Here is a 21320-nt window from a genome sequence, read left to right on the forward strand (position 1 = left end):
GAATAAGTTTCAGTTACCTATCTGTTCATTGAAGTACTAAATCTCCTAATTTAACTTAGATAATTGTACTTAGAATGAAGCTGTTGAAGCATTTGAGTATGGGCTTCTCCCATGAGCAAGGATTACAACCTTCAACCTTTAAAAATTAGCATAATTTTGGGCTTTGGTCTTTTCAGTGTTGAAATATAAATTCTTCTCAGAAATATGAAAATATATTTGCATGCTCAGAGCTATATTGTTTTAACATGCATTTGATAGCTGTGAATAATTTTAATTCTTCCTGGCAAAGCTAGACAGTGTATGCTTCATAAGGCCTGCTGTGGTATCAAAAATTATTTAAATAGGATCACCCAGAAGCTGATAACCTCATGGGTGAGATAAGCTGCTGTTAAACCCACAACTAATACCCAAACTGCACTTTCTTTTTATGCCCTTGGAATAATAATGTTTCATTTTATTTTTTCTGAATCAGAAATGACAAAGGAAATACATGGTCATATTCTCTTCCTTACCGATGATTTTTTCACAAGGTGAAAGAATGTTTATGCAAATACAAAAGCAGATGCAATTATTGTAGCATTCACCCAGAAAATTGTGTATGGCATTTAACTAGAGAATTCCAAAGACTGATGCTAATATATATACTAAGCCAGGAAAAGTAAATATTATTTAGAAAAATTTTCCCTGATAATAAAATAAAATAGATATTTTGTTTAGGTCAGGAAAACACAACAATGTAAATAGGTTATAAACAAGATGAGATTAAGTTCAACATTCAGAAAGAAATTTCAAACAAACATCATGCATTAGAAAGTTGTTAATACAACAAACAAGTTTCATGTTTCAAAGCAGCATTTTCTGGAAGGATAAATATTTATTATTCTCAAGATGTTATTCTTTAATAGCCACTTCCCTAGCCATTTTTATTGTGCCACACGAAATGCATATATTTACCTGAATACAAAAGTAGATATTGCTCATCTCAGTTATGGGAGTACCCTGTAGGTAAATGGCAATAGAGCCCTGCTCCTTGGCCTGCATCCTGCCTCTTTCAAACTTGTCAATCTACATCTCACTACTACATGGATATTAGAGAAAATCTTGATTTTAAACAATAATAAGTTGTAGGTTTACCCCAGACAGAAACTAAGTACCACACAGCCACTCACTCACTCCCCCATCGTGCCCACGGTGGGATGAGGAGGAGGATCAGAGAAAGTAAACCCTGTGGGACAGTTCAATTGAAACAAGGTAAAATAATACTATAATAAAAATAATAGTAATTGTAATGGAAAAGGAGGCAACACAGACAAATAAACCCCAAGGAAGATGAGTGATTAACAGTACAACTGTTCACTACCAGCTGACCAGAGCCTATCCTGTTCTCCCTCCAGCAGCAATTGGTCTCTCCTGGAAACCTCCTCCAAGTCTACATACTGTTTATAATATTCTGTGACAGGGAATATCCCTCTGGATGCTTGTGTCAACTTTGTGTCAACTGTCCTGGCTATGCTACCTCACAGCACCTTGTGCTGTTTCTCAGTGGCAGAGCAGGGGAAATTGAAATTTACCCTGATTGAGGGTAAAGACTACTTAGCAACAATTAAAACATCAGTGTGTTATCTACATTTCCCTCATACTAAGTCCAAGAAAAACAGCAACTAGGAGAAATTTGTCAGATTTTACCAGTTACTGGAGGAGAATTAACTCTATCCTAGCTGAAACTGCGACGTAAGGAAAGAATTCTTCACCTGACTTTGCTTTTGGAAGTTTTGGACATTTAACAAAAAAGGAACATTTAATTTGGAAGAGAAAAGTGTTGGTCATTAATACCTACCACTACTGTCAGTTGTAGATTAATATGTTTATACTCAAACAGAAATAAATTAGGGATACTTTTTTAGCTTTGCTTAGCAGACTGCTGAAATTTCATTTCATTTTGTTATTTCCAGGTTTTAACATTCTCAACCAACTGTGACATTTCCCTATGCCTTTAAATTATACTGGGAACACAAAGTAGTTTCCCATCCAGCTTATTCTCATACCTTCTTGAAGAATCACAAGAGGTTTGTCTCAGTATAAACTGATGTTGAGCTGGACTAACAGCTCCCATGCCAATTCTCATCTTTCTGTCTGCAAAGATGGAGTGAAAGGACATCCCTGTGGATTTTTTTTGGCTAACATAATCAAATCACCTAACAATTGTTCCAATTTTTACAAGAGGTTGTTATCTCCTCCTAAATATAATTACCCATTCAGTATTCCTCTGATTATTTCTTAAGAAATGCATATAATTTCCACTTTTTCAATGAAGTATAGCAAATATTGTAGTAGCAAAGTGGGTTGTACCATGCCTAGTTATGATTTAACTTCTTTCAGTTAAAAGATCTTGTTTTCAGTTCTTTGTAGACAAAGAACCAGGCAGTTAAATAGGGCAAGAAAACATGTTTGGTTTGGTTTTTTTTCACTTAAATTAGGATCTGGAAAAAAAAAAAAAAAAAAAAAAGGCAGAAATCCACAGATCTCACAGGTCCAGATCTGCAGCTGTGGAAGTCAGTACTGCACTATGTTTGTTTCTGAGGTTCTAAGATGATATATGCCAGCTGAGAACTTGGTTTGGCTCAAAAAGCTGGATAACCAAAGATGTCAGTCTACTCTGAAAACTTTCTCTAAATAGCAGATCATGTAATCTAGGTGGACTTAAAAGAGCTTTCATTCAACTCTCTGATCTGTATAGTCTGTTACTACCTGAGAAACACTGATAGCAGATACACTTTTCACTTCATTTTCAACACTTCTCCAAAGGAAAGTATATATCCTTTCTCACAATGTACCAAAGGAACGGAAAATGTTCTTAGTCTGAAAAGACAGTCAAAACAAGCTGAATAAATGCTTAAATATAGAAGTCTGTTTAATTTTTATTTTCATTAAATGAGTGGAAAACTCTAAATCCCAATCATCAGTAATGCTTTGTCTTAATTCACCACTGTACTGCTTTAGCTGCATTTCAACACACTTCCACTGATGTTATGAGAAAATTGCATCACCACAAACTAAACCATTCTTTATTCAAATCCTCTAATATCTGCCATCTCTAATCTTTACATGCCTACTGAATTTTCATACATATTATAAACTTTTGTTTTATTATGTACATATAGAAGCAGTCATATGCTGTGCCCTTCTCTGGGTCTGTGCACATGCTCAATTATATATTCCCTATCTGTGTACACATACTGTAATAAGCTCACTGTGCTTGGCTCTTATCAGATAATTGCTCGAATGTAAACTGTTTTCCATGTCATATTTTAGCAGGTTGCTAAGGATATTTAACATGCTCTGAAGCTGTCTATTTTTGGCTCCACGCATTGAGTCTATGATATAATTTTTTTTTAATATACTTAATGCTTTATATGATGTGTTGAAAATAAGTATTTAATTTGCACTTCAGTTAACAGGCATTTATTGTACAGTAAGAATCAATTGACTGCTACAAGGACCCTTTATATGATTTAATCCACTCAGAAAATTCGGTTGCTATCACAATATCCTCAAAACTGCATCATTATTAAATATAAAAGTAATATATTATTAGCAATGGGTATCTAAATGACAAAAACCAAGATATATAGAGAAAGTTAGTCATCAATTAACCTACATTCCTAGTGACAAAATGTATTTAAATTAATTTAGTTTTTAACTAATTAATTCAAATCAGATTTACTTTCTTGGTTTATGAGAGGACTAAATTTCTAAAGAAGGCTTTTATCTTTACTGTGTGAACAATGGAAGCATAACTATAACCACAATATACATGCATCTCAATTCATCATCACTGGATGGTGATTCATAGTGCTATCTCCTAAAACACGCATACAAATAGCATACCAGGTTTGCCTTCAAAAAGCTACAGGATTCCCATAAAACTGCTAAAAAATGTACTGAAGTAGTCAAAATTTAATCATTGAAAGATTTTAATCTTTTAAACCATGAATGTTTATCCAGGTGGATATTTAGTTGCACGGATGCTGCACTGACAGGGGAAGAGTGACAGAGAGCTACATAAAGTTTCAAAATGAAGGTGAGGGATGCTGAAAGTACTGTAAAGTTTCCCCTCTAGCCTCCCCCAGTTATGTGGCATCAATAGGTGTGATGCAATTTAAGATGAAAAGTGGTGATAATCTGTGGTTGCTGAAGTAGAAACTTGGAGATATGAAAAAGCTTGAGAGAATAATGGAGAATTCAGAATTAACAAAATGGCATTATTTTTTTAATTTATGTCATCCTACTAAACATTAAGATGAAGGTCTACGGTCTAGTTGCCTTGGACGAAGTAATTAAACTGAAGCCTAACAGAAGCACAAAAAAGCAAATGAATGGGCATTTTTAAAAACCCATTTTCCCCTTTCCCATCCACAAAACTTATTTTGCTGGAGAGAAAATCCATTCCTGTGCCATCTCTTCACCTTAGCTTTTCTCTGACATCAGCTCAAATGCAGAGGCTTCACGTGCTGTCACAAAGGTCAACATACATATGCTATTTCCTTTGCCAATCTTGAGAACAAAATCCAAAATCCATTCTTTAAATCAGCAAGTCCTATTTTATGGCCCAAGACCTGTGAGGATGTTGCAGATGAAAACCAAATTCTTCAGTCTGCTGTCAGAAACCACCAGGCAAAACCTGCAGAGTTAAAAGAACATATATCTCTCTTTGTAGCTCAGAAAGTAGCTCAGACATAGTCTCTAAACCAGTAGGAATATCCAGATAATTTAAGAGGCAGACTTAAAAATAGAGTACTGCAGCTGCTGAACCCTTAAGTCAAGGACTGAATGACAATTTTAAAGGCTGCGACAAAAATGTACAGTTGACTGGAGACCTACAGGAAGGTTAGGCTGATAATTGTTTAATATGAGTGTTTTAGACAGTTGATCATAGAATCATAGAATATCCTGAGCTGGAAGGGATCCACAAGGATCATGGAGTCCAATCCCAGCCCTGTACAAGACCGTATCCAAGAGTCACACCATGGGCCAAGAGTGTTATCCACACTTCAACTCTGCCAGGTTTAGTGCTGTGACCACTTCAGTGGGGAGCCTGTTCCAGAGCCCAGGTAACCTTCTGGGTGAAGAAGTTTTTCCTGATACCCAACCTAAACCTCCCCTGACACAAGTTCAGGATATTCACTCAGGTCCTTTTATTGGTCACCACAGAAAAGAGATCAGCACCTGCCTCTCCACTTCCTTTCATGAGGAAGTTTTAGAGTACAATTAAGTCCCCCCTCAGTCTCCTCTTCTCCAGGCTGAACAGACCAAGTGACCTCAGTCAGTCCCCATAAGGCTTCCCCTCCAGATCCTTGTGACCCTCCTTTGTGATAATTTCCTGTCTTTCCTCACATTTTGGCACCCAGATCTGCCCCCAGCACTCGAGGTGATGCTGCCCCAGAGCAGAGCAGAGTGGGACAGTCCCCTCCCTTGCCCAGCTGGCCATGATGCGCCTGATGTCCCCTAGGACATGGCTGGCCCTCCTGGCTGCCAGAGGACTGCTGACTCATTTTTAACTTTCCGTCAACTAGGACCCCAGGCCCGTTTCCATGGCACTGCTCTCCTTCCTCTTATTCCCCAGTCTATCTTTACATCTAGGGTTGCTTCATCCCAGGTGCAGAATCAGACATTTTCCTGTGTTAAACTTGAGAGTGCTGGTGATTGCTTAGCCCTTTAATCTGTCAAGGTATCTCTGCAAGACCTCTGCCGTTGAGGGATTCAACAACTCCTCCCCTAAGTATCCCTTCCAGTCCTGCATCCAAGTGGTTTATGAAGATGTTGAAGAGCACAAACCCTAGAATTGTGCTAGCTTTAGCCATAATGTGAACTGATGGGACACAAAACAGCTCATGTTCATGTTAAAGTACACTGGTGAGAATTGTACCTGCTCTAGTACCTACCACTCTGCCTCAAAAATGGCTCATCAGTCAACCGAGTGAAAAGTGGCATCCAATGCCCATAACCTCTCATCCTGTTCTTTGCCTGTTTTCCCAGCATTAATCATGCTACTCCGCTTTGCAGACAGCTAATTGTCTATAACATCCCCTATTTCAGTTAGTGCTAGGCACAAAAAAATACCTTCCTCTGTGCCCTCTTTGTTAACCAAAAAAGAAGAGCGGGAATGAATTTGTGTATTGAAATTACATCTGAGACACTAGAGAACTTTTGTATCAGTCACAAGGAAATGGACAGCTCAGGCAGTTTGCCCATGGTCAAACATCTGGTATAGCAGACACCTGACTGGAGATACCACCATTATTCCAGTAACTAATGATCATTCCAGATTTCAGCGCTGACTTCCTCTTATGCTGCAAATGATTCCAGTATAAAGGTAAAATCTTTACTAAGTGTAGCAATGAACTTTTGTGTCTCACATACTTTTTGAGCTGTTACAGTCCGTTGTGCTGACTCTTCATGTGTCCAAGAAAAGCAAGATGGGGGAGAACAAAGTCGTCCTGTGTTCACATCGTATCAAACCATGAACTTAAATTCAGCAATGGCTGCATCACGAACCTGAAACCAAAATGACAGGTCTCCAAAAACTAGGAAAAGTCTTCACAGAATCTTTCACTTCTTTTATCTAGCTTGATAACAAAGCCAGTTTGTGACTCATAAATTGCTATGAAACAATGGGGAGAAGTTGTTTAAAGTTATTGAAAATAGGGTTTATGCAGCTTTTTAGTCACAATCTTAGAAAAAAAGCCTTATGACAATGATTGTTCAAGTTCTTCAAAGTCAGCTAAACCTTGCAATAAGAGCTAAGCAAAAAGTTCTTTTAGAGCTGCAGATGGCAAAATTTTCTAATTCACCTAGTCTTTACTTTAATAAGAAGTTTTAAAGCAGCTTTTGTTATCTCCCAAGGTTTCTTAAGAAGTGTTTTAATAAACACTTTTCTCTTGTGAATCTTTTCATCTACCTTATATCCTTAGAAATTATCAACCTTAACTTCTCTCAAAAATCTTCATTAAGTCTCACGATTTTTTCTAGCTTGGACCTCTTTTTCCCATTTAGTGTTTTTAATCTTTGATTCCAAGGAGACTTGCTTTGAGGATTTCTTTTTTCTCCATTTTGGGTCACATCAGGACTACTTCTGTGAAATTCAATTAGAACCTTGTAAGAGGTCCCTATAAATTTCATTACTTCAAAAACCAACAGTAAGATCTTGAAAGAAGCACTGGTGTGACTGCCAGAAGGTGTTTATTAGCACTTTGTCAGAAAAGCATATTTGTTTTGGGTAGATCAATCAAATCTACTTCAAATGACAAGTCCTTGAGTTCTGAATAGTTTGGACCTAATATTCAGATTTTATTTTAAAAAAATTACCACACTTCATCATAGCATGAAAGACTAGAAAATGAGCTGACTATTAAATGCAAAATTATTGCTTCAGAACATTTACTTTTACCTTCAACTTTAGGTAAAGGCTTGTTCTCAGAACATTTGTCACCTTGATCTGGGCCACCAGAATAGCCATTAAGGCTTAGCAAATGATTGCTTTTCCTTTCTCAAGTCATCATTTCCCAAGTATATCTTTTCAAGCTACACTGGTCACTGATTTGACACATTTAAGGTGTGTCTGCATTAGGAGAATCTACAATACAATAATGATATCAATGTCATTTAAGATTGCCAGCATCTGAAGTCCCACATTAGAACTGCACAGAACATCTACTCTGGAAGATTTCATTGATGTCACTAACCACACTTGTGAAAATTGCACCTCAAGAGATATGCTGCTATCAAGTAGGTCATCTTGAGATTTTTTTCTTGATGTCCAAACTGCCCATAGGCGAGACAGCGGCAGTCAGAGAAAAAGACTTTTAAACAGGACCAAAAATCTAAATTAGTTGTGAGAAAAAAAAACAGAAAAGTTGCAGTGAAAAATAGAATCTATTTACCAAGGAGTTTCAAAATAATAAGAAGCAAATATAGTATTTTTGCCATTTGGGCTAGACATTTCTCTTAGCTTCAGATGTTTTTTCGGTAACTGTATTTTTGTCACACGAATTGTAAAGCATGAACTGGTTCAGGAAACAAGATCATATTGTCTTGATAGTTGTTAAGGTATTTATTTAGATTATGGCAAAAGTTTTCATGAAAATTAGAACAGAGTTGAATCCAAGTTGCCTGAAACCAAACCATTCTGCAGTCCCTTGTGTACTGTATGTGCACTATTAAACACTCAAGAGAAAAAGAATTTCAATACTATTTTCTACTGTATTGGGTTACCATGGTTTTGGTAGTGGGGGGGATACAGGGAGTCTTCTGTGAGATGTTGACAGAAGCTTCTTCTATGTCCAACAGAGCCAATTCCTGGCAGCTCCAAAGATGGATTTTGCTGCTGGCCGGGGCTGGGCCAATGGTGGTAATGCCTCTGTGATAATATATTTAAGGAGAGAAAAAACAGCATTATTGTGCATATGTAATTGTGGCCAGAGTGGGGTGAGAACATGTGAGAGGAACAGCCCTGCAGACACCAAGGTCAGTGGAGAAGGAGGGACAGAAGATGCTTCAGGCACTGGAGCTGTGATTCCTCTGCAGCCTGCGGTGCATCCCATGATGAAGAACCTGTGCCTCACAGCCCATGGGGATGCAGAGATCCACCCACAGCCCCTAGATGAGCCCCAAGCCAGAGAAGGTGGAGGCTTGAGAGGAAGGTGTGAACCCAAGGGAGTCCTGTGCTGGAGCAGGCTCCTGGCAGGGACTGCAGACATGTGCAGAGAGGAGCCAATGCTGGAACAGGTCTCCTGGTAGGACTTGTGACCTGTGAGGGACCCATCCTGGTGCAGCCTGTGCCTGAAGGAAAGAACCCTGTGGAAGAGGGACCCACACTGGACCAGTCTGTGGAAAACTGTCATCCATGAGATGTACTCATGCTGGAGAAGTTCATTCAGGACTGTCTCCCATGGGAGTGACCCTACTCTAGAGCAAGGGGATGACTCCTCCCTGAGCAGCAACAGGGACACTGTGATGGACTGACTGTAACCACCACTCCCCATATCCCTGCTCTCATTTTTTTAATAATAAATTCAACTATTATCCACACCTGGAGTCTGTTTTGCCTGTGATGGTATTTGAGTGATCTCTCCCAGTCTGTATCTCAACCCATGAACCCTTCCTTATGTTTTGTCTTCCTGTTCAGTGGCAGAGGAGTGATAAAATGGCTTTGGCAAGTGTCTGGACCCCAGCCAGGGTAAACCCACTACAATAAACCAACTACAACTATGTAAAAAAAAAAAAACCCTCCAACAGGAATAACAGACCATATATATGTAAATGATTAAGGCAATCAATTATTCCATGGGGCACCCAATTAAACTTTCTACTTGTTTCAAATATAACAAAAGAAAGAGTAGAATTTAGGTTGTCAACATCTAATAAAAACTTTTAAATATTTATCACCAATATATATGTGGTTTTGACCAGAAAATACATTTTGATCTTAACACTTCACTAAATGAAAGTTGCTTTAAAACCTTTAGGCTAGTATACCAAAAAAACCCCCAAAAAACCAAGAACCCCAAAATCTACAAAAAGTCAGTTTCAATAAAATGCCATTTAAAATAAGGGGAACATGTCCAAAAATCCCCAAGGAATTTTATCTTTTGAACTGTTTTACACCAGTGTAATCCTTGGTTCTTACTTTTACTTTTAGGCTCTAAGTCAGCTGAAATCACTACACTCTAATAACTGAGGACATGAGATAGTTTGTGTATTGTAATCATCATTCAAGAGTTCTATCTACATTTATGTGTTTAAAAGTTGAGTGAATAGAGGTAGAGGGAGCATAATTATCCAGCCCTGCCATCCAAAATATGACTAACATTTTTAGTAATATTCAAAGAACAGGTTTAGTGCATTTTCTAATTTAATTTAATGCATTTTCTAATTAAGTATCTTTTACCAAATGTCTTCAGGCCCATGCATATAAGGACCCAATTAATAGGAGTTTATTAATTGCCTAAAAACTCAATAACTGATGCTATGGATTATATTCCATAATGATTTGCTTAAGAAAAAAGCAACCTGCTGGAAGAGAAAGTTTAAACTCAAAAAATCGGTCTCCAGGAGTAGTCTTCTAATCATTCATCTTCAAGCTTTCACCTTAAAATTCTCAAAATCCCTGTTGTGTGGAAATCTGAAGAGAAATCACTCAAGTGGTACTTCATAAAACATCTAGAGTTATTCTAGAGAGCTCTGTTGAAAGAAAATAAGATTAATCTTTATTGAAAAGGGCACATGAGTCTTACAGATCACACATCTCTGCTTCAGCATTCATTTTCTTTTCCTACTGAGGTACATCTGATTTTTTTTATTGTTTGCCTCTGTTTCCATTTTTATCACTGATAACATTACATTTGTACTGGCTTCCTAAGCACAGTATAAAATATGAATTGTTTACACAGTCACTGTTCAGATTGTCATTATTTTCCTTCTCACCTTAATGTCATCACAGACATCTCACCTTCCTTGCTAACCTGATGTTGATTTAATGGCTTGACTTGCTCACGACAATAATGCCTCTTATCTTTCAAGCGGCTTAACGTAATTGTGTTAAGAATATCTGAAGTGACTGTGCAAGCAAATTAGAATTACTACAGGAAGTTTTGTGGTAAAAAATGATTATAGGAGTTTGAATGACAATGAAGAACTTAAAGATTTTATGTAGACCCCAAATCACAAGTAGTTTTGCTAAATAAAGCAGCTAAGAATTAACTTTATCTGTGGTTTTCATAGGGCTTTAACAAAAAATACACAAAATAATTACAAATCTCTGATGCAAATGCTAGAATACACATTGCAAACTCCTCAATTCAGTTAGAAACCTTCCAAAGGTAGCGTTTTCCAGGTGGAAAACCATATTTTCCCTGGATGGAAAAAATATTCTGACATTTTAACCAAAATAGTCAAACTAACTGTCATCCTGGCTAATGGTAACAGAAAATTGCCTGGACTGAGTTTCCAAAGGACATCTATCATAACTTCCTTCTGTTCAACCCTGACACCCTCACCTCCATTTTTTACCAACTAACTGAAAACTAACTTCTTGATATCCCCCAGTACCTCAGCAAGAATTAAGATCTCTACAAAAAACATAACCTTATGGTACAATAGAAACATTAATTTGTCAAGAAGCAAAAAGATTTACAGGCAGTATTCATCTATCCATTCCTAGAGTGTATATATGAATGACACAGTCAGAGAAGATGTAAATATTTTGTTTCCCAGACCAACCTGTTAAGATTCAGCCACCTCACTGCTTAAGTGAACATCAACATTGTGAAGTGTACATGCTTAAAGAGTCCAGTAGCAATTGTAAGAGTGAGGAAGTTACTACCATGTTTGAAATAAAGTAAATGTGTAGTACCAGGTGTTATAGTGACATTCAAGAAAAATATGAGCCCATAGTACATGACACTCTACATGAGCATTCCTGGAATTTCATTGTAAACAAACATTTCTAACTTCTCTGTGTTACGCAATAAGAGGAGAACTCTTCCAAGAGTTCTTTTCCTGTCATTGCATATTAAAACTAGGCAAACAAAATGTCTTGCCAATAGATTTTTAGACTGCTAAAACATCATTATTTTGTTGTAATAGATTATGTCTGGTTTCCATGTAATGCTTACCACCCAAAATTTACTTCTCTCACTTGAAGAAGCAAATTTATTTGCCATGTGGTTGGACTTACCACACAAACATGGTTATGACTGCTGTAAAAAAAAAAAAAAATTTAAAACTTGAGATACAAGGTCAAGTACAGCATAAAATTTATCACGTTATTTCCATACTAGCTTGTACTGTCTTGGCTAGTGGTAAACATCAACCTAAGTGAAGCCTTTTTCCAGGCACCATATGCATATGCCAAAATTTAAAGAACTAACAGCCTGAAAGGTAGGAAAAAAAGATGAACAAAAAGGGTATAAAATTACTATATAGCAATTAACACGTATATACACTATTAACGGTCATTGGTTCTTGGGTAGTACTTTTTGACTTGCCTTCTTATTCATTGATCATTATGTCAACAATGCTACATTGTCACGGGGGAGTGCTTGAATGGTGAGAACACAGAGAAATGGACAATATAAAAATAGAAATAATAGAGACATTTAAAGAAGTTAAATTCAGAAAAACTTTTTTATGATCTTGTGGCATTATTTGTTTAGAATTCTTATGAGGGAGTCTGAGACATCTGTATTCAAATAATCCACTGCAAGTGAAGTCAGGAAAACAAAGATGACTAAAACATTTAAATGCAGAGCGACTCCCTGTAAGACATGCAAATCACATTCTGATTCCATAAAAATTTCCTCTCCCTTAGCCTTCATTGTGCCATTATTAAAAACAATACTCACACACACAAAACCACAGTGTTTCTTAAAGTTCTCTGCAGATTTGGATAAAAAGGGCAAAGCTCTTTATTTTACGGAGGAAAACAGCAGAGTTGGGTGCTCTCTGTTATTGAATCTGAAATATATCATTTACAACAGAAGGGAACACAGCAAAAAACCTAATCAAGATTCCAGAAGTAAGCATAATATATAGCACAAATACGTTTTAGAAGCTGAATTCTATTTGAAGATTAGATTTTAGAGTTTTAGACCTAAGTCTTATCTCTTCTGAATGCCTGCAATTCAGTCTACAGCAGAACAAATGTAGCTCAATTAGTGTACCTGAAAAAATGCCTCCCTTTGCTGCTATAGCTGCAGTGTATCAAGATCCAAGCAAACTTGCAATGTTTTAATGGCATAAGTGAACCTTCCTAGTAACTTCAACGAAGTGAAAATGGAAATATTTTCCCTTATTGTCCCTAACACATAAAGGCACAACAGAATATAGAAAGTTCTAATCTAATTTTGGATTCTGGGAAGGCTGTGGTGACTTGGTGCCAGCTAGTAGCCAAAAACCCACAAGGCTATTTACTCCTTCTCCTCCCCCAAGAGGGGAAGAGGAGAAAATAAGAATAACAACAGAGAGAAAACTCATGCATTTAGGAAAAAATACAAGGAAATCACTAACTGCTACAGGCAAAACAGACTTGGAGAATTTAACTTAATTTTAAATATTTAATGATTGAATTGGATATTGGGAAACAAAAGAGCAAATTTTTCAACACTTGTAGAAAATACCTTTCTTCTCCATTTCGCAAGCTCATCTTCTCTACAGTCACATACTCTCTTCCCCACTTGCTCATCCTCCACGTTATTGCTGCAGGTTACTTTCAGTCCTTTTTGGGAGGCAACATGCGCCTCAGGAGAGTGGGGTGAGGGTGTAGGGGTTTCCTTCAGCCTCTCTTTGGTTCTCACTCTTTTCTCCCATTGCTGCTTGCAAGTAATTTCCTTTGCTCTGGCATGGGCTGTCCATAAGACACAGTTCCTCCTAGGATGTACCTCTTCTAGTGTGAAGCACCTCCTACTGCTCTGTCCTCATTAGTTCTCTTTTCTCCCGTGTCCTGACTGGGAGAAGGGGATGGGGAAATTAATTGTTTCTTTTTCTTTTTTATCGTTCATAACCTTTTGTAAATACAAACTGAGAAACTTATTACAAGCTACAGATTCACTATTCAGTATTTCTGAGAAGAAATATGTCCCTGACTCTCTACACATGTGTCACATATACATACATTTTGAATGCCTCCAGAGACAGTGACTCCCTTGGGAGACTATTCCAATGCTAGACAACCCTTTCAGTGAAGACATTTTTCCTAATATCTATCTAATCCTCCATTGGTGCAACTTGAAGCCATTTCCTCTCATCCTGTCATTTGTTATGTGGGAGAAGAGACTGACTCCCACTTTGCTACAACCTCCCTTCAGGTAGTTGTAGATAAGGTTTCTCCTGAACCTCCTTTTCTCCAGGCTGAACAACTCCATATTCCTCAGACACAGAGGGATATAGACATGTGCTCCAGATCCTTCACATGCCTCAAGTGTGTTCTCTTAATGGCATTCCAAATAATTCAGACACACCAACTCAAATATCTATTTGTTTCATTTGGGCTTTTTCAGAAAACTAGCAAAGATAGTGCCACAGCTCTGAATTTCAGGGTTGACCAAATCTGAGTTGAAAGCAAAATGAAAGCCAAATGGGATGAATAGAAAAGAAATAGATGCAGCAAAACATAAATCTTTATGGAATATTTTGTTATTTGTAAAATTTTTCTCCTCATTAAATATAATAAAAACCCCTTCATATATATTTTATCTATATATATAAGAATATATATATATATCTCAAATTTTTAGGCATCCAGTTGAATAAATTAATATATTGTATTAGAAAGCAGTAATAAATTAGAATGTGTTTTTTCATGTTGCAATGAGCATAAGTCATAGCCCTGACTGGAGGGTCTGACAGAAAGTGACAATTGCAAGAGAGAATTGGAAAGAATTTTGACTAAATCTCCAATCCTTGCGTCTTTGAACAATATAGACTGCAAGTAGCATTTCCTACACCTTTTTTATTTCTCTTCCATGTCTCTTTTTTTTTTTTTTTTTGTCTTTGAGTTAGATGTTACCATTATTTACATCAGCAGGGACTTCAGTCTGCAGGCACTGCACCCAAATATTGTTTAAGTTATGTACGATATGAAAAAGTTCTTTCTTTTATGCATGTATGCTGGTTAATCTTTATCTATTTCAAAATACACTTAAAAGACTACCTGTAGACTGCACAGCTACAATTCATGAAAAAGGTCTAGCTCAATACAGATTAAATATAGATATTTAAGCATATCTTTTGTTTATTTAATCTCTAAAATTTATATCAGGAATTGGGAAAAGATATAATTCTTTTCCTACACAAAATACTGCTAAAAACAATTTCAATACCTTTACTTAGTCACAGGAGTATGCATTTCTCTGTGTTGCATCTCAATGCTACTTGAATGTTGACCATCTGCTTAGAACCTTAGTGCCTCTTACAGAGACTTATAACAACAAAAATGGTCACAAGATTGAGAAGCACTAAATAATCATCATCAAAATTTGCAGCAGTTCACAGAGCAGGAGAAGGTGGCCTCTGAATTTTTAGGAGATTTAGTTGGCCTTTTGATGCAGTGCCATAAAGGCTGCTAGTTAGCCATTGATTCCAATCAGTTGTTGAATGGAAACTGCAGAAGCCCTTAACAATGTTTAACCCTTTGAATCACAGAACATGCTTTCAAGTTTAGATCCACTTCTTTTTAGAATGCCAAAATACCAAAACCAATCAATTTTAGGCAAAGTAGGTGAGCACAAATACTTTTACATCACAGCATCAAAACTTTTAACCAAGAAATCCAAAACTAAGGTTTCTTCAGGTGGACCTCCTATGACTGTTAAATTGTACAAATGAAAAACAAGCTTCTGGTGTAGCTAATACAATACTCATTATTTATCTTCTCCTACTTAAAATCACTATGAAGAAATCATATCCACATTTGGAGTTGAATCCATTCTTGAAGCAGAATACAGTGATCATCATAGGTTCAGTACCATAGTACAGTAGCCTTTTAAGGGGAGATTACCTTGCAGATCATTACAGATATCTGTTGAAAATACATTATTAAATAGTTAACAATGCCATTTACGAGCTGGAATCTGTCCAGGCCACTTCTTTCATTGTTCAGATTTCACTGGGATCTTTAATGACCCTAAGTAGCTTTCTCCATGGTTTTTTCTCAAAAGCACTTTAGATATTCTGTTAGAACCTTGAACCCTAGATATCCCACAAGTGAAGAGCTAAACGAAAGCGTAAAGGGCAAAATGTCAGTAGTATGTATTGTCTTAGTATAAAGAATCCCCAGAAGCTTGGGAAACATGTTTTTTTAATGAGAAACAACAGTTTGTGGCCAGCTGTTCCTCATCATTATGAAAATGTTAGCTCTAGCAAGATGTACAATAGGGACCATAAACACAGTGCATTGTAAATAAAGCTTGTGTGGATAATCTTACCTATTAATATAAAAGGCACTGAGAAGAGGTAGACTGAACTCATATACTGACTGACAATTTAGGGAAAAACATACTGTTTTTCATCACCATCTCAATGAGAAAGTAGATGTAACCTAGGTCCAACAACAACTGAGCCTTCTTAATGTGTTTATTAAAATGTGAATTGAAATGCTGACTGGAAACATGGCACTGCATATGAATCTGACAGACATTCTTTTACACCATTAGACTCACACACAGTAGGATCATGCATTAGATTTCTTTTCAAAACACAGCATAAGTGTGGATTTATGGAGCTTAAAGCTATTATGAAAAACATACAAGTACAGGCAAAGAACTAAGTTTATCACAAACCTCAGGAAATTTTCCGCTTTTAAAATAACAGGGAGTTACCCAGAGATTATGGAGTTGCAACAAGTATTTCAACGTTTTCTGTGCTGTGATTAAAAACTGGCTACTCCTGTCTAAGATTAAATGTTTAAAATTTATCTGCCAGAAAAACAACCAAAAAACCCCAAGAAACTTTTCCAGGAGTTTTCCATAGCAATTTTCTCCACAGGATTTCCTTTTATTTTAAATATCTCCATAATAAACCAGAGGAACAAAAAAAAATCAAATTCACTGCATAGGCTATTTTTCCATAGAGCTGTATTTGTGCAAACTATACAGAATGAGTTTTCCCAGTTATAACTGGGCTCAAACGAGGTGGAAGGAATAGGAAAACAATTCACTTCAAGGGCAGTTTCCTTTCCTTTCCTTTCCTTTCCTTTCCTTTCCTTTCCTTTCCTTTCCTTTCCTTTCCTTTCCTTTCCTTTCCTTTCCTTTCCTTTCCTTTCCTTTCCTTTCCTTTCCTTTCCTTTCCTTTCCTTTCCTTTCCTTTCCTTTCCTTTCCTTTCCTTTCCTTTCCTTTCCTTTCCTTTCCTTTCCTTTCCTTTCCTTTCCTTTCCTTTCCTTTCCTTTCCTTTCATCTCCTCTCCTCTCCTCTCCTCTCCTCTCCTCTCCTCTCCTCTCCTCTCCTCTCCTTCCTCTCCTCTCCTCTCCTCTCCCCTCCCCTCCCCTCCCCTCCCCTCCCCTCCCCTCCCCTCCCCTTCCCCTCCCCTCCCCTCCCCTCCCCTCCCCTCCCCTCCCCTCCCCTCCTCTCCTCTCCTCTCCTCTCCTCTCCTCTCCTCTCCTCGCTCCTCTCCTCCCTCTCTCTCTCTCCTCTCCTCTCCTCTCCTCTCCTCTCCTCTCCTCTCCTCTCCTCTCCTCTCCTCTCCTCTCCTCTCCTCTCCTCTCCTCTCCTCTCCTCTCCTCTCCTCTCCTCTCCTCTCCTCTCCTCTCCTCTCCTCTCCTCTCCTCTCCCCTCCCCTCCCCTCCCCTCCCCTCCCCTCCCCTCCCCTCCCCTCCCCTCCTCTCCTGCTAAGTTATTCTGAGACCTTCAAGGGGTTTTGTTTATCACAGTTTTCAATTAAACTCCGCATTTTAACTGCAACATAATGCCCATGCCAATTCACACCAAAGAACAAACAAACATCCTTGTTTCATGTCAGTATTTCCTAACTTCACAAAATCAAGGGGGTTGGGTATTTTTCCCTTTTCTTCCTCTTATTTAACACGGGGAGAAAAAGGATGCAAATTTCAGATTACAGTAGACCACCAGAAGGGGCAAAAGGTTTGATATAAATTACATTTTTACATTAATCTTTCTTTCCTTTCTTTTTTTCTCTGCTTTTGGAGTGAGAAAAGTGATTTCTGTACAGAAAATATGTTTTACAACTTTTAAAGTTTAACTTGAGGAACTTGAAGTAGGTATGCAAGGTCCAATGCTGAACTAAACTCAAGTTTCAGAATGCAGTCACAAAGAGAAAAATCATAATTTTCTATCTCTAAACCATTTCAAATGGCAAGAGAAGACCTACATGTCTAAGAATTCTGGCACTGTATTTAGAGCAACCATAATTTTAAGCAACATTAGATAAATGAGTCTAGTTGTAAAGTATTACTGAAATTTCACAGCTACAACTCAGATATGATTAGTTTAACTACATGGAAAAATAGTCCTTTTTTCTCCTTTGTCTCCTTCTTTACCTCTTCCCAAATCAGTGCTGACCATCCACATGTAGAACAGAAAGGAATATAACTCTGCTCCCAAACTCAAGCAGTTTGCATTGCATGTGTGACACTTTCTGTCCAAACTGGGATTACAGACCTGGTCACCCAGCCTTCAAACAGAATAGGCTTATATCTAACAGAATCGCAGATATTTTTCCACATCTGTTAAATAATGCTATTTGTGTCGGAAAGGGCTCAAATCATTCAATGCTTGATATCTGTCTGCTTACATGGAAGCCTGAAAGCTGGTCCCCTGGCTGCCTTTCAGATCAGTGGATGGTAGTGAACACTTTCAAGGTTTGATTCATTTCAGTTCTCTTAGACAGCTGCTTTAGGAGGAGACAAATTGCACTTCGAACTCTACTCACCATATTGACTACATCTCCACTGACTACGAATGGAGCCCAGGGCACAAACATTACCCTTGAATCCAATCCCTTCCATTTTTTCCATCATCTGCTCCAGGTATATCAACTAACAGACCACTGACAACGTTCAGGAAGTTAACTATTATTAAACATGCAATAAAATGGGAAGACAATATGTAAATTTCAAAGAAAGATTACTGAGGTGAGAATTTGGAATGGGATTTGGGAGACTGCACTGAACTTCAGAACACTGATTTTTATTTTTTCCCACTTGCTAGCACTTCCCTGATGAGTTCTGAGAGCCAAATAAATTGTTAATTCTCAATAGATTTTTTTTCTTTCCAAGGCACAAGTATATGAATTCCCAGCTACTCACTAATAATAAATCATTTTAAAATCTGTGAGTTTTTCGCTGCCTGGTCAGGCATATGACAACTTTTAAAGTAGGAGCAAAGCATGACTGATACTGAGGGGCACTGTTGTCCAATGCTTAATCTGGGTAGCAGCTGCATGAAAAACTAAATAAATTTGAAATAAACCTATAACAAACTGAGAATAGGAGAGAGGGTTGGACTAGTGTTAAACTCATCAATTCAAGCATATTTACATGGTCTCCAAAGCCAAGACAGGACTTGTTTTGCTGTAGAGTCCTTAAAGGACATAGCAAACACTAGGATTTGGACAACAGACTTATATCCAGACTCAGAATTTTAAGTATGAAGAAGACCAGGCCAAGGTATGTATTTTAGACCACATTAGTATGCAGCGCTTGTGTATGCATCACTAGGCAGGAGAGCTGGCTAACAGTCAAGACTTATTAGTTTGGTTGCAGTCCTTTATAGAAATAAATATCTCATCTAGAGCATACAAGTATCTCTGTGCACCAACTGTGCTTGAACTCCTCTATGGACCATACTTAGAAACCTTTTGTTTGCAAACTCAGCACCTGTATAAAGCCAGATGTTCCAAGAACCACAGCTATGAACCATCTCCTGAGAATATTAGATGAAATCATGTCAGACCTTGCAAGAAAGGAGAAAAAGTAAACAGCATCACTTCCCCATTTTCTTACATCTTTATTTACTCAATAAATACCCCTTAGTTAGTACAGTCCTTGGGATTTTGAGGGATCCAGGCTTAAACCACTTTTTTATTCATTGACTAGAAATCACATCCCTTGCCTAGCAGCCCAAGTATGTCCTAACCATAGAAGTACAGATATTTTGAGGCAACAACTCTTTTTCTCTCCTGTGAGGTAGATTAATTATCAATATATGTCTTGGTATAGAATAGGTTGCAAGTGGTTTTATAACCTCTTCATTAGAGTGTTGTCCTTCCCTCAAAGCACATGTGGATCTCAGAACCTGCTCCACATATTAGATAAGAGCATAGGTTCCACCAAAGAGCAATCAAGGTCTGAAAGGAATTCTGACATAAAGCATATTGCAAGTCACTGAATTCCCTATTGTAAAAATAGGAGTACAGCTCCATTAAATACTTCAGGCCTCAAAAAAAATTCAATAGCAAAGATAAAATTAGAAATGCTTATGTAAAGGAGTATTCCATCAACACAGAAGATAGAAAGGCAGTTCCTTCAACTTTCCTGGCAAATGCAAATGTTTGCCTCCTAAAAACCTGCAAGTTCAGATTGCATTAGAACTTAAAAGCTTTAGAAAAGTGTAATCTTCACAGGGTACATATTAAGTAAATGATTCTGACAAGAATTGACTGAAAGATTTCTCCTGGCAACATCTCTATTCATATTTTCCTTGAATGTAGCAAATCCAAAGTGCTTTAACATTCTGGTAGGACACAGTTTTTCAGCTAGTGGTAAAAAAGATCTATAATGTCTACTTTGTAGATTGTATCAACTTGATTGGAAGAAAAAGAACCATAGCTGGCAGATCTAAAAACAAAGCTACTACCCATGGACTGGTGATCAAACAGGAGGAAAAAATAACACAGAAAGGACAATGGAAAATTTTCATATGCAACAAGAAATTTACATCAAAGTTTAGAAACTTGAATGAGTGGATTCATTCAGATATCTCAGAATTACCATCACAAAGGAAAGTCTGAAGCAGAAATCAAAAGTAGAGTTGTTTTTGTAATATCAGTATTTGCAAAGTTCAACGTAACCTGACAAGACAAGGATATCTCAAGTGCATCAAAGATAAAACTCAGAATAATCGAGAATGCCATAGGCTTAAAAACACGTGAAAACTGGACTGCAGCAACATGGATCAAAGGACACATTTAGGCCTTTATGTTCAAATGCTTCCAAATAAACATACACTGTGTAGGCATAACAACTCTATTAGAATGAACATTTCTGAAATAATTGCATCCCATGAGTCTGTGCAAGCAACTGAAAAAAGAGACAGCTGCTGGGCTGTGAGGAAAGCAGCAGGACTTGCAAACACCACTCACCAGACAGAAGTCTAAAAGCAGAGATAAAAAAGGCTCCCAATGGCCATATAAAGAGATGCCAGCATGAAAAATGTCCATTTGGACAAGGAAATTAGTGACAGTCAGATAGTTTCTCTACTAATAACAATCATCTCAAAGGCCAATAAGTACTTTAAAATAATAAATCTATGATAATGTAAGTCATGAAAAAGGGCTGCAATTTTTTTTTTCACTGGGCTGAAAGGAGCAGTGTAAATTCCTCAGAATTTTTCTTTTCTTTAACACTTTGAAACAGATATAGAGGTCTAGCATATAAGGAGTTTACACTCTGGATGGTTTCATTGGTACTTTGTGGCGTATCATTAGATTCTGTCCAGAAACAGGCTCAACATTTCATCAATAATGGTTTTTAAAGTCATATTTTAAGATGATCTAGGATCAATTATTACTTAAATACATTTGTAACACAAAT

Source organism: Sylvia atricapilla, chromosome 1 (assembly GCF_009819655.1).
Source record: "Sylvia atricapilla isolate bSylAtr1 chromosome 1, bSylAtr1.pri, whole genome shotgun sequence".
Lineage (NCBI taxonomy): Eukaryota > Metazoa > Chordata > Aves > Passeriformes > Sylviidae > Sylvia > Sylvia atricapilla.